Source organism: Protopterus annectens, chromosome 4.part1, assembly GCF_019279795.1.
Source record: "Protopterus annectens isolate FY-2018-M chromosome 4.part1, PAN1.0, whole genome shotgun sequence".
Classification (NCBI taxonomy): Eukaryota; Metazoa; Chordata; order Ceratodontiformes; family Protopteridae; genus Protopterus; species Protopterus annectens.
The window spans coordinates 585652378-585666204 of NC_056734.1; positions in this window are offsets into that span (position 1 = coordinate 585652378).

The window sequence follows — 13827 nt, forward strand, 5'->3', positions numbered from 1 at the left end:
AAATGCCCTACACTGACCGCCTCAAAAAACTCAAGCTTTACTCCATAGCATATCGCCTACTCCGAGGTGATCTCTGCCTAACGTATGAAGCTATGTCAAACCCAGAGCTTTTTGGACATGCTACATCTAAAGAAATCCCAATCCCTCCAAGCTACATGCTCTAGGGACCTAAACCTTGTCACCACAATAAACAGGACATGCTGGAGGGATAGATTCCTCTCCCATAGATTTCCTATACTCTGGAACAAGCTACCCATCTATGTCAAGAAAAGTTCTTCATTAGCACTCTTCAAGAAAAATCTTGATGAGTGGATGGGAAATAGGATATACACCCCCGGGGATCACTTCTGTGTCTCTGCTGGACAGTGGCACAGGAAAATAACTTTATTGGGTGGCATAAGCTATGGTACCTTGCTGGCTAGGCTTATGTAGGCCCTTGGGCCAATAGCCTAGTACCCACCTATGAACCTATAAAATACAGTACAATTTTCATGTGTTGCACTTCTGTTTTCCACTTGCAGAAATATATCTTAAGTTTTTAGAGGTTTAAAAAGGAAGACAGGAATAAATTCCCTCTCTCCCCAACCTGAGAACAAATCAAACCAAACAAATAGTATAGGGTATAATATTAGTCAGGCCTATTTTTAATAGTAACTCTCAAGCAACCAGAAAGCACAGTTATCCAGCATCTATCAATCCCCATTGCTGCCAGTTAACTGAGAGTTTAGTGTACACAGATACATTCAGCATGTCAGGTCATGACAAAGTTTCTTTAACATTCAGACATTCACACCCATATTTCAGCCAGGCATGGCCCATCGCAGAATATCGCTTAACAGTAATTGAAATTAAATTCAAATAAAGGCCTATCATTGAATATAATGCACTCTGGTTTGTAAGAGAATTCACTGTTTTCTCACCAAACAGATCTAAGGTCTCAGTACCCATAGCTACTCTAATAGTCTAAAAATGAGTCCCTCTAGTCAATCTCATAGGACTTCTGAGTGGTGACCTCTGTTTAGCTTTCAGTATTATGAATGACTTAGTACTCTTTGAACTCCTTCACCTAAATAAAAGAACTGCTAAAGCAAACTGCCATTCTGGAGACTTACTGTAAACCTATACTATCAAATCAACACCAAATGGCAGAACAGATAATTAACCCAATATATTTCCCATTTCTGGAATAGACTGCCTACACCTGTTAAGCAGAGTACTTCTCAATCATTAAAAAATCTAGGATGGCTGGATGAGTGATTACAAATTTTCACTAGGAGTATGTGGAGAAAGTTTGTTAAAATAGGAAGCACAGCTAGTCTCCCACCAGTGTTGGGTGAGAGGCTGATCTTCTTGAAGGTCTCTTACCTTACAAAGAGCTTACACACCTAAATTAAGTGAAAGGTTCTCAGCTGTTTGAGACATGCTTGTTATTTCAGGCACTGTACTACTCTGAAATGCCCAGAGAATTACTAGAACATTTTATCTATGACTACAACCTTTAAAAAGTGAAAGAAAACCACTGTATGTTGGCACATAGCATGTTTCAGAATTTAACAAATGATATAGACCTTATTGGGACCTGTGCTTTGTTAGGTAGCTAAAAGTGATTTGCTCTCACTATGGGAAAATGTAATTTTAGGACGTGACTATACATAGCAAAAGAGTTGCAAAAAAACAGCCATAGGAGATGGCTTAGCATCAGTACTTGGACTGCCACTGTATGAAGATAGAATCTTTCCTTATAAAAATCTGTAAATTACATCTACTTGTTAAGCAAACTCTTTTGTTGCAACTTTAGTTTTTCTCTCTAGTTAACTGCAGTAAAACTTTTACTTTGCTTTTGGTAAAGGCAAGCCTTGGTTACAAACTCATATTTCATTGTGACAGAAGAATGAACTCCCTGTCATTTTAAATGGGTGTGGGGGGCAGAACAGAAATGCAGTGTTGATAAACTGATAAACATAATTACTGTGGAATATAACTCTATAACCTGGCAGAGTCACTTATCTGAAAGCACAGAGATGACATTCGATTGTTTTTTTTTTCTTCCCAAGACAGGTAGCCAGACGAGTTTGTTAGCTTTTTCAAGGCACTATTGTTGTTTGTGTAGGTGGCTGTTTAATGAGCAGATACCTGATGCAAGACAATAATTACATATTTTTCTTCTCCTGTTTATGAGAAATGATGACATTTCTGAAAAAAGTCCGCAGTGGTCATAGTAAGACATTGTCAAAAGGAAAGGACTGCTAAGGGCAAGAAAACCTTTGTTAGACTTGTTTTCTGCCAAAAACAGTATTCCCTTTATGCTCCTACTCTGCCAGTTATGGTACTAAGGTTAAATAAGGAAATGCTGACACTAAGAGCACTCTAGCATTTGTTACCTTTGTAATCCCTGCTCACTGCTGATTTGTTGCTCATGCCTCGGTTTCTACTGCCCAAGCACTGCCCCTTATGTTACTCAGCCTCCATAAGCACCTTATTATTAGCAAATTTAGGTTTCATTAATGCTTACAAATCTGAAGTGGTCACTAGGGTATCACTCATGACATCTGCCAAAACAAAATAAGCTCATAAAATCAAACCGAGCTTATAGAAATCCCTGTGCTTGAAACAGGTGATTCTATGCCTTGAAAAAAAGGACAAGATGACGAACATCTCCTGCACCTGGAGGCACACCTCTCAACTCTCCAGATTTTCACAGAATTTCCAGATTTTTGTGTCATAATTTTGGTCTATTCCTCATAACATTTGTGCTTTTTTTTTCAACAAATCACTGAGGACTGAATTCACTAAATAATGACATACATTTGAGTTTCAGACTTTATATCCTTTTGAATACACGTTAACACAAATTATGTTATTCTTTTCAACTTTCTAAGTTTATAAGGGCAATAATTAAAATATGTCACAATTTTTTGGCCTTCGTCACCCCATTATTTTAATCTTTGTCCAGATTTCTTGTGCTAAATGTTGAGAGGTATGCCTGAGGGAAAAAAAGTGAAATGAGACATAAGGGAGAGAAGATGTGAAGGGCAAACTTGATGACCTGTGCAAATATTCCATAGTAGACGCATATAGGACAAAATGTCTGGGATCCACTACCTGAACATATGTTTCAGCCAGAAAATTCCATGACAAAAGAATATGTGCAGATAGATATTCCTTTGCTTAGCCAAGATCCTGCCTGAATCCTTTTAGCATCTGTGGTAAATCTTGTTTAAATGTTTAAATGTTGTTTAAATGTTACTTCTTTTATCTGAACCTTGTATGTCATCTTCCCCTAAAGTAAGCATACATCTACACCTAAAGTAAATCTACATTATGCTTTCTGATAATCTATTTCAGAGCAAAGTTAGATTCTCCACATAGGTTATAACAATGAGCATAAACAAAAGTAAAACATTTATATAAGTGGTAATGCCTGCTTTTTGACCTTAGTGCATTATTAAAGACTTTGGTATCATTGTGCAATCAATGTGATAAAGCATTCATTCTTCAGTGTGGTGATCAGATGTCATAAGTGAATTGTTGTTCTAAATTGTCTGTAAGAGCCTTGGTCGTGTGTGTGTGTGTGTGTGTGTGTGTGTGTGTGTGTGTGTGTGTGTGTGTGTGTGTGTGTGTGTGTGTGTGTCTGTGTGTGTCTGTGTGTGTGGTGTGCCCTCTGATGAGTTGGTCCTCATCAAGGTGAGCTTCCATGCTTTACACCTACTGAGTGTCAGGATAGGCTCTGATTCCCCTGCAATTAAATGGGTAATTAGAGAAAGAATGAACAAATGAATAAAATACTTTTTAATTTGTAATGGAAATTTGCTCGTCTTCCAAGATACCTTGATAAAGGTAGATCTGAAAACATTTTATGTCTAGATACTATGCCGTAAAGTAATGTAAGCCATGAGACAACGTTAACCGAGCATGAATAGGAACATGGGAAATGTCACTGGCAAATGCAGAAAGGAAACCGACAAGTAAATTAAACACCAGCAGAAAACAATATAAATTGCTCTGCTGAATCCTTTTCTCTATGAATACCATTGGTTTCACCCTGCAAAGCAATGACAATAACATGTAATCATGTAAGAAATACAGCAGCAGGCTAAAAAACTAAATATATAAAAATTACAAAACCGGAATACAATTGATAGAGCTTTGGAGAGCTCAAACAGTGAGTATATGGCAAGTTATTTTACATCCTTATTTAGAGCAAAAAGTATACATTCCAGAAAGGAATAAGAAACATTACTGAGAGATTAAGCAAGGATAACTGCAGTTATGTAAAGAGCAAAACATCCAAAATATACATGCAGTGTAGAGTTTAAAACTGGTAATAAATTCAAGAGATATATTACAGAAGGCATGAGTAAGAAAGTCTGAGAAGGGTGGAGCTGTTAAAAAGAAGGCTACAGTGAACAAACCTGATTTTATTTTAGCTATCTCTAGGTAAGATCTGATGTAAAAAAGTGTCAGGTTGCAATTTGTGAACAAAAATAGAGTAGAAACACTCTGTTGCTTGCCTATACATGCTTGTTTGACTTTGTCATAGTTGTCCCATGCAAATCACAACGAGGTTTATTTGACTCACTTCCTTGTTAACACATAAGGTTATATGTTTATTATAGGGAAAATAGTTTCTGATCTGAAAACTGTTTCATTTATAATTTTATATTTCGCTGAGCTTTTGGAAACAATTATTTTGTCAAAGTGCTATGATATACTGCAAGCACTAGTGCTTGAGTCTTTATGTTCTGGTCCTGGCCATTGTTTTTCTCTGTTTAACTTCTCCAGTTTGGGTTTCCAGTACCATCAGTCTGACGAGCCTGATCTGCAAGGGCATGGAACGCATTATCATGGAACTTATAAACAAATACACCGGCAACCTTCAAACACTGGACTCCACTCAGTTTGGGTTTGTGAAGGGCTGATCTTGTCTCCTCAAACTGATTGACTTTTTCGAATCAGTCTCCAGAGCTGTGGACGAGGATAAGGTGGTCCACACAGCCTATCTGGACCTCACCAAGGCCTTCGACACCATCCCCCACTCTGGAATCATAGATAAACTTACTAAGCTGGGCATAAATCCCTACGTCACTCGATGGGTTGCCAACTGGCTTACTGATAGAATGCAGACTGTAAAAATAGCCGACTCCAAATCCAGCTCCAGAAAAGTGACAAGTGGAGTACCTCAGGGTTCAGTCCTGGGACCGCTCTTGTTTGGCATCTACTTCTCTGAGGTACAGGCCAACACTAAGGGACTCTGGCTACCAAAGTTCGCAGATGACTGCAAACTGGGAGCCATTATTGAATCCCCAAATGATGTGGATATTCTACAAAAGGGCCTTATAGAAACAGATGCTTGGTGCCAGAGCCATGGGCTCAAGCTTAATGCCAAGAAATGTATAGTTATCCCCTTTGGGAAAAACCATGCACCCATGAATTACCACATAGGTGGCAGTACACTAAACACCAAAAGTGTGATGAACCTTGACGATTGGATGGGAGATAGGAAATTCACCCAGAGGATCATGTCAGTCACCCTGCTAGACAGGGGTCAAGGTAAGTAAATATTGTGGGAAGAAATATCCAGGGAATTGTTATAGCTAGGCTTATATAGGCCCTAAGGCTGATAGCCTAGTACCAACCTATGAACCTATGACAGCAATGAACCCTATTCATAAATCAGTGTACAATTAAAGTTCATAAAATTGTTATTGTTTCAATCTTTGATGTCAGACAAAAGTGCTGTTTGCAGCAAACCAAAATGTGCCTGGAACTGACTCCTTCTGCAATTCATATGGAATTACATGTATTTAAAGTATATCAAAGTAGCACTGTAGATTCTTTTTTATTAAACACATTGCTCCTACTACTATTGTAAGCACTATTGGAAGCATCTGCTTATCTTTCTTCTACATTGTTCTTGTTTCTGCTTACAAATTGTGATATTTTATGGCTTTGTGTCTCTGTACATAAGACACTGTAATCACTAGCTATCACAGCTTCAGTGATTAATGATACTTTTGCCTTTTTTTCATGGACTACTATATCTGGTTTTCTCACACCTATTTTTTGTACGATTGGTAATGGGTGATCCTATGTGATGTACACTTCGTGATTCTCTATAATTCTTTGTGGTTCATGTGTCCAATGCTTCTCAGCTACTTCTATAAGTTAGTGTTTGCACAGTCCCCAGTCTTGCCACATTATTGTGCCTTTCAGTGAACAGGCCCTCTGCAAAGAGTGTATGATACCCAGCAACAAGATTTGCCACTGTTTTAAATTCTTTTTTACATAAGCTACATTCGTCTGTTTCTTCAGCATGCACAATGACCCTTGTAAACCAGTGCGTATGCAGCCCACTGTCCTGAGCTGCCATTATTACCCTTTCATCTTACAGTTCAACTCACCTCTCCTTAACCATTGCTGCATTAAATCCTGATCAACATGAGGTCATTCCAGGAGAGCTCTGTATATGCGTTGTCGCCTCACAGCAAGATGTTGTCCCGTTCGATTCTCAGCTAAAGCATCTTCTGTGTGGAGACATGTGTGAATGGGTGTACCTTCGTTGAAGGTTGTACGTCAGGGCTGGCAACTCGGTACGTAAAAATCTGCTGCCAATCATTAGCGGACCGGAGTTCCGCTGTAGCGACCCCTAACCAGGAAAAGCCGAAGGATACAACAAGATACAACAACATTTATGGCTTTTAAACATTTCTTTCCTTCTCATCTAATCCTTCTCCTTACATTCTTTCTTTTGGTTTTTGGCAAATTTAGTTGCTGTCTGAGTTTTGTCCACTTCTGCTTTTGTTTCCATCCCTGCTTGACACCTGAATGCCTCAGCTAAATTGAGCAGAAAGATCTTAGACTTCTTCTACTGAAGCTTTAAAATTTTCATTATCCTTGGATCTGATGAGATCAATAGATATCTATGCAGTCTCGTGATTGCAGATCTATACATGTAATCAATTTTGAGGAGTCCCATACCTCCTTCAGAGCAAGGAATGTATAACCTTGGTTTACACTGATTTTTTTATATCATTTGATAAACATGAAGTACTTTTCATGTTTTCCTGTCCAACTGATCCAGTATCTTTTAGGGTAGTCAGTCACCCCAAAACTGTAAGTTAGAACAGGAACAGCAAACTGGTTTATAGTTTAGATTTTATTCTTAGATGTCAGGGTGTTTTTTTCTAATTTCTCCAAATCTTTGGTGTTTCTAATACCATGACAGGAATGGATCCCATTCCTAAGTCAAACTACAATTAAAGTTCATGAAATTAATATTGTTTCAGTATTTGATGTCAGACAAAAGTGCTCTTCGCAGCACCCGCAATGTGCCCAGTAATGACTCCTTCTGCAAATCGTACGGGGTTACATGGATTGGTAACATATCTAAATACAACTGCAGATTCTTTTTTATAAGACCTGTTGCTCCTACTACTATTGTAACAGTCTGGGTATCTTTCTTCCACATTGCTCTCATTTCTGCCTGCAGATCCTGGTATTTTATGACCTCGTGTCTCTCTGTACATAAGACACTGTAGTCACTGGGTGTAGTGATTTCAATGATCAATGCTACTTTTGCCTTCTTTTCTTGGTCCACTATATCTGGTTTTCTAGAATCTATCTTTTGAACTGTTGCTAATAAGTGATTGCATGTGATATAAACTTCATCATTTTCTATGATGATTTGTGGTTCATGTTTCCATTGTTTTTTAGCTATGTCTGCACAATCCCCAGTGCAACAGTCTTGCCACATTATTATGCCTTTCAGTATACAGTCCTTCTGCCATTAGTGTGTCACAACCAGCAACAAGGTGTGTGACTGTTTCCAATTTGGTTTTACAAAACCTACATTTGTCTGTTTCTCCCACGTGTTCAATGGACTTCGTAAACTAGCATGTGAAACACCTTGTGGCTCTGAAGTTAGTTCTCTTTTCTACAATCTAGGCTTGTAGTGTACAGCTGACTGCACAATCACTAATGCATTCCACAGTAATGTTCTCCAGACATTTACCACAATAGTCCTCATTTCCTTCCTGCAATCTACCAACCGGTTTTAAAAAGAAGGTCACACGACTATGACTGCAAAGAAGTCATCTACAGTTGGCATGCACTATTTAATAAATAAGGAAGCACTCTTTCCTGTGATGTTTAGCGGCTAGCCAGAGGATCCACTGAGCATCATCAGAAAATGGTAGATGATATTACTGTTATTGCGTACCACGCTGTTATCTAACCAATCACAGCAGTGTATGACCAAGAATCCACTTGGGCCACGGAAGTAGAATTATGCTGTTAATCTTTCTAATTTACTTTACTTAGTTATTCTTTTGTTGACAGGGTGCATAGTCTGGTCAAAGGACACCTTTCAGCCAGAACTCACCATAAAGTCATAACAACTGGGTACATTTTCATGGGTAAATATGAGGCTATCAGACTGCAAACTTTTACAAGCATAGCCAATAAACAGAGGTTAGAATCAAACCAGCACTTTGTATCTGTGAGGCAAAGACCTTAACTATTATGATAAACCCTCCTCCCTTACTGCAAGCACCTTGGTCAGAAATAGAGCACACAGTCTTCTGGTCTTTCAGCACCAAAGGTGAGCCTGCTACCTGTTGAGCTACAGGCGCTAATGCTAATCATATGTAAGTAGCCAGGTATTCAATCATCTCTGTACAAATATAAATTCAAATTAAATAATAATCCATATATATTTGCACAGGTACACATTTTAAAGAATTATTAATGTCAGATACTAAACAAAGTTCAGTGCATCTCTGGACTGTAGTTATGTTGATATTTACTAGCATCAGCACTAATATCTCGGGCGCTTGAGTTAAATGACTGTAAGTTTTCATAGGTAGACTGATTTCAGTTTCAAACTAAAAGGGCATATTGAGTCTTCTGTGCTCATTTACCTAGGCAGCAAAAACTAAAACTCTGTCATTTTTCCCTATAAGATATGATATAACCATGGCATTTGCAGCAATAGACCATGACTTTCTACTCATGGTTTTGGCAACAGCGCAATAAGTGGCAGTTGGTGCTGAAGGTTAACTTTGACAGTTATAGTTTGTATGGTACAGGGATTGATTCCCTCAACCCTCATTTGCTTTCTGTGTGACGCTGATCAAATCATTTAACCAGATATTGCTACCAGGTTGCCTCTGAAAGGGGACTGTATGTCCACTGGGCCTGCCTGTTTAAAAATGGGTGCTGTTATTATTATTATCAGTTCATAAGCTATGCCATCTTTTCACATAACGATAACCTTTCAGTTTGGAGTACTACAGGGATCTGTCTTTAAACTACTCTTGTCCTCTCTCTAGAGAATGACATAAGTTTGTGTTGCCCACATTTAAACCTAGTAAGTTGATGCTTTATTTATTTATTTATTTATTTACATTTGTTTACTGGGAAATTCCGAATGGACGCAGGTCCTTTTACAGCAGATGCCCGGGGAGAAAAGCTCCACATCATGTACATGATAAATAGAGATACAAAGTTGCAGCAATAGTAAACAACATTACAGGTTGTTGGCTTTAATACAATAACAAGATATTGATTACCAACAGTATATACAGTAAATGTTGCAAGTTAAGATAGTTTCTTGTCATTTATAATATTAGTAACAAAGTTGTCAGACTAGATGTTAAAGTACGTAAAGACAAATAGCTAATTCTGACTGTGGTTAGTAGTGGCGGTAGTATAGTTGGGTTAAGAGTCTAGGTGGGGGTGGTAGTCTGGATTAGAACAAGGACAAAGCCAGTGCAAATTTAAGTGGAATTTGAGCGCAGTCTTGAAAAGGCTGCTGGAAGGTAGAGTAGTTATAGAGAGTGGAAGATTGTTCCAAAGTTTAGATCTGATACATGAAAATATGGCTTCTCCTGCTGAGTTTTTGAGTTTGATAACAGTGAGCTAATTTTTGTTGCTTGATCTTAGAGGCCTAGTGGAGTGATAGGGTTGGAGAAGGGTTTGAAGGGAAGGGATGTTAAGAGGGTGGTTAATAAGTTTATGAGCGAGGGTAAGTTGATTAAAGTGAAGGGGTTGTGGGAGTTCTAGCCAGTTTAGTTCTTTAAGGGAGATACAATGATGGCTTTGGTAGGAGGTTCTAGTGGCAAATTTAGCGATTTTGTTGTAACAAGCATCCAGCTTGTGTAGGTCTGTCTGTTTAAGGTTGGTAAGTATGGAGAATGCATAGAGTAGGGTGGAGATTAGCTGGGAATTGGCTATGGAGATTCTAGCCACCTTGTTTAGGAATTGGTGGCTTCAATATAATAATATAACGTTTATTGTGAACTTTTTTTATTGTGAGAGATATGCAGATGTCAAATCTAAGTTTGTTGTCTATTCCCACACCGAGTAATTTTATGTATTCTGATGGAGAGATGATGGTATTGTCTTTGGCAAGAATGTTGAAATGGGGGGTGTTTTGGGTGGCTTTGGAAGGTTGGAACAGGAGAAGTTTTGTCTTACTTGGGTTGAGTAGGGGCTGAGCATTGGATAGCCAGCTTTCTACAGAAGAGAATGATTCTTGTGTGATTTGTTGTAGTTCTGGTAGAGTGTGGGCAGAGCAGATGAGAGTAGAGTCATCTGCGTACTGTATAAGAGATGCTTGTGTGGTGGCAGTATGTAGGTTGTTAGTGAAAAGTGAGAATAGCAGAGGGCCAAGGATAGACCCTTGGGGAACTCCGAGAGTAACTGGGAGGTGAGGTGATAGGTTATCATCCCAGATTACTGATTGCTGGCATCCATGTAGATAGCTGTGGAAACAGTTGCAGGCTGATTGTGAGAAGGAGAGGTTGGGGAGAGTAGAGAGTAGTAGCGCATGAGATACCATGTCAAAGGCCTTTGAGAGGTCTAGAAATATGGCAGTAGAGAAGAGGCCATTGTTTTTGTGATGAAGTATAGTGTTGGTGAAGGAGAGCAGACTGGAGGTAGTGATGTGATATGGCCTGAAACCATGTTGGGTTTTGGAGAGGGGATTAGCTAGGAGGTAGTTGGAGACCTGGGTATTGATACATTTTTCAAGTATCTTGGAGAGAGGGGAGAGGATTGCAATGGGGTGGTAATTGGAGAGGTCGGTGGAGGGGGTGCCTTTGTGGAAGGGAATGATGTGGGATATTTTCCATATTGAGGGAACATAGCCTTCTGTTATGGAATGGCTGATTAGAATTGAAATTGGGTAGGCTAGTGTATCAGCTGCAATTTTCAAGTATTCAGAGGGGAGGTTGTCAGCTGCGAGTTTGGTGGGTTTAAGTTTTGACAATAGTCTTTTTATATTGGAGGTAGGTACTAAGGTAAAGAAGAAAAGAGGAGTGGGGTGTTTAGGGTTATGAGTTGGGGGGGCTGTTGAAGGGAAGTGTTGTTTGTTTAGAAATGTTATAGTTTCAGTGGTGTTTGTTGAAGGATTCAGCAATACTGCTGGAGGAGGGGATATGGACTGCTGGGGGGTATCAATCTTCCCTGGGTGGAGGATAGTGTTAATAGTGGATCAAAATTGCTTAGGGTTGTGGTTGGTAGAGTTTAGGGTGGATTTATAGTAGAGAGATCTAATTTTATATGCTTTTTGGCTTTAATGCACAGTTCAAGGAATGGTTGCCTATCTGAGTTATTTTTTGTTAGTCGCCAGTGCTCCCAGGCCTTATCTCTGGATTTCATTAGGGTTCTGGTGGTCTTTTGTAACCATGGGATACACCTGGATCTGACTTTGGCATTTCTTACAGGAGCATGGGTGTTTAGGATGGAGAGGAAGGTACTGTTGAAGAAGTGGACAGCCCATCTAGGTTGATGATATTCTAATACTTGATACTAACAAGTCATACAGTTCCCCTTGAATCTAATCTATAGGGAAAATGTTCCACTATCTGTATATGGGCACTGTAAACAAAGTTCTGATCAACCCTTAACAAAATAAATGTTATGATCTTCACTACAACACAAAAAACAGCATTTCTAAAGCCCATAAGACTAACAGATAATCACAACTCATCCATGCCTAATGTCATTGAACAAAAATATTTGGGGCTATCTCTTGATCCAAAAGAAAGTTTAACAAAGCATATATAACATGTCATTATAAAAGTTTTATCCTACCTAAAATTATGTTACAGAATCCCACACCTACTAACACATGGCACACGTTCTGCCATAACCAAAAATATTTTTATTCTCATACTAGTGTATGACCTACTCCTCCTATGTCTACATTTTTCCCACAGGACTAACAGACTGTAAACCATAGCACAACAATATATTTAGATGTATCCTATTGGCAGAACCCCAATCACACCATTGTGGCTTAATACAATAGTGCAGTTAGCTATCTGTCACAGACAGACCAACTCTTCTCTTAAGTACTCTGTTATTCAAAGTTTTAAAATCAGGATATTGCCAACCACTAAAAAGAAAAATCCCTCTAAAGAAACAAAATTATATCTTAAAGACGCAGCCAAGAAAAGGATTTTATACTCACTTCAGTTTAAAACTGCTATAGTGGAAAGAGTATTTTCTAGACTTGGTCCTGCCTGTCTGAGCTGCATTGCTCAGTTAATAAATTATCTACATTTAAATCCAGCTGATAAACTGCAATCTGCGTGCTTAACAATTGTAAATACTGTCACAAACTAGTACAATTCATTTTTCAATAGTATCTTATAGGTTCATAGGTGTGTACTAGGCTAATGGCCCTGGAGCCTTTACAAGCCTAGCCCATAGGATTACCCTGGCATGGTGCCAGCTGACCTAAGTTCCCAGTGCCTCTGTCAGGTAAAGCCACTGGAGTGATCTCTGGGGTGAAATTTCTATTTCCCATCCACTTATCAAGATTTATCCTGAAGAGGGCCAGTGAGGTGCTCTGCTTGACATGTATGGGAAGTATATTCCATAGCATGGGCAGTCTCTGGGTTATGAACTTGTCCCTCCAGCATGTTCTGTTGATTGTGGTAATGAGGTTTAGGTCTCTGGAGAGTGTGGTGCAGATGGATTGGGATTTCTTTAGATGTAGCATTTCTAACACAGCTGGGTCAGACATGGCTTTGTAAGTCCAGCAGAGATCTCTTCTAAGTAGGTGATATGAGATAGAGAATAGCTGGAGTTATTTTAGTCTGTCCATATAGGACAAATGTTTAAGGCCTAGGATCCTCTTTGTGAGGTACTTTTGCTGCCTCTCCAGTTGTTGCAGGTGTTTAGTGAGGTACATGCCAAATGGGGCAGTGTACTCAATGATTGGCCTAATGAAGGAAGAGTAGAGGGAGACAATGGCCTATTTCTTCCTGGATGCAAAACCCTTAATAATGAGATGTGCCACATACAAGGACTTTCTGACCACAGTGGCAATGTGGTGGTCAAAAGAGAGGTTACTGTCAACCTGTGTTCCCAGATTTCTTATAACACCTTCTATGTTCAGTGGACTGCCATCGATGTGGTAATTCATGGGAACCAGGTTTTTCCCAAAGGGGATGACAACACATTTTTTGGCATTGAGCTTAAGGCCGTGGTTCTGACACCAGTCGTTTGTCTCAGTGGGGCCTTTCTGTAGGATGTCAGCATCACTCAGGGAGTTAATAATAGCTCCCAACTTGCAATCGTCTGCAAACTTTGTCAGCCAGAGTTCCTTTGCGTTGGCCTGGACTTTAGAGAAGTAGATACCAAAAAGGAGAGGACCCAGGACTGAACCCTGTGGGACTCCACTCATGACTGTTGGGCAGTCTGACTTGGAGTCAAACTACCTGTGAGCCAGTTTGCAACCCACCTAGTGATATAGGGGTTGATGTCTAGCGTAGTGAGTTTTTCTACGAGATCGAGGTGCAGTGAAGATCGGAAAAT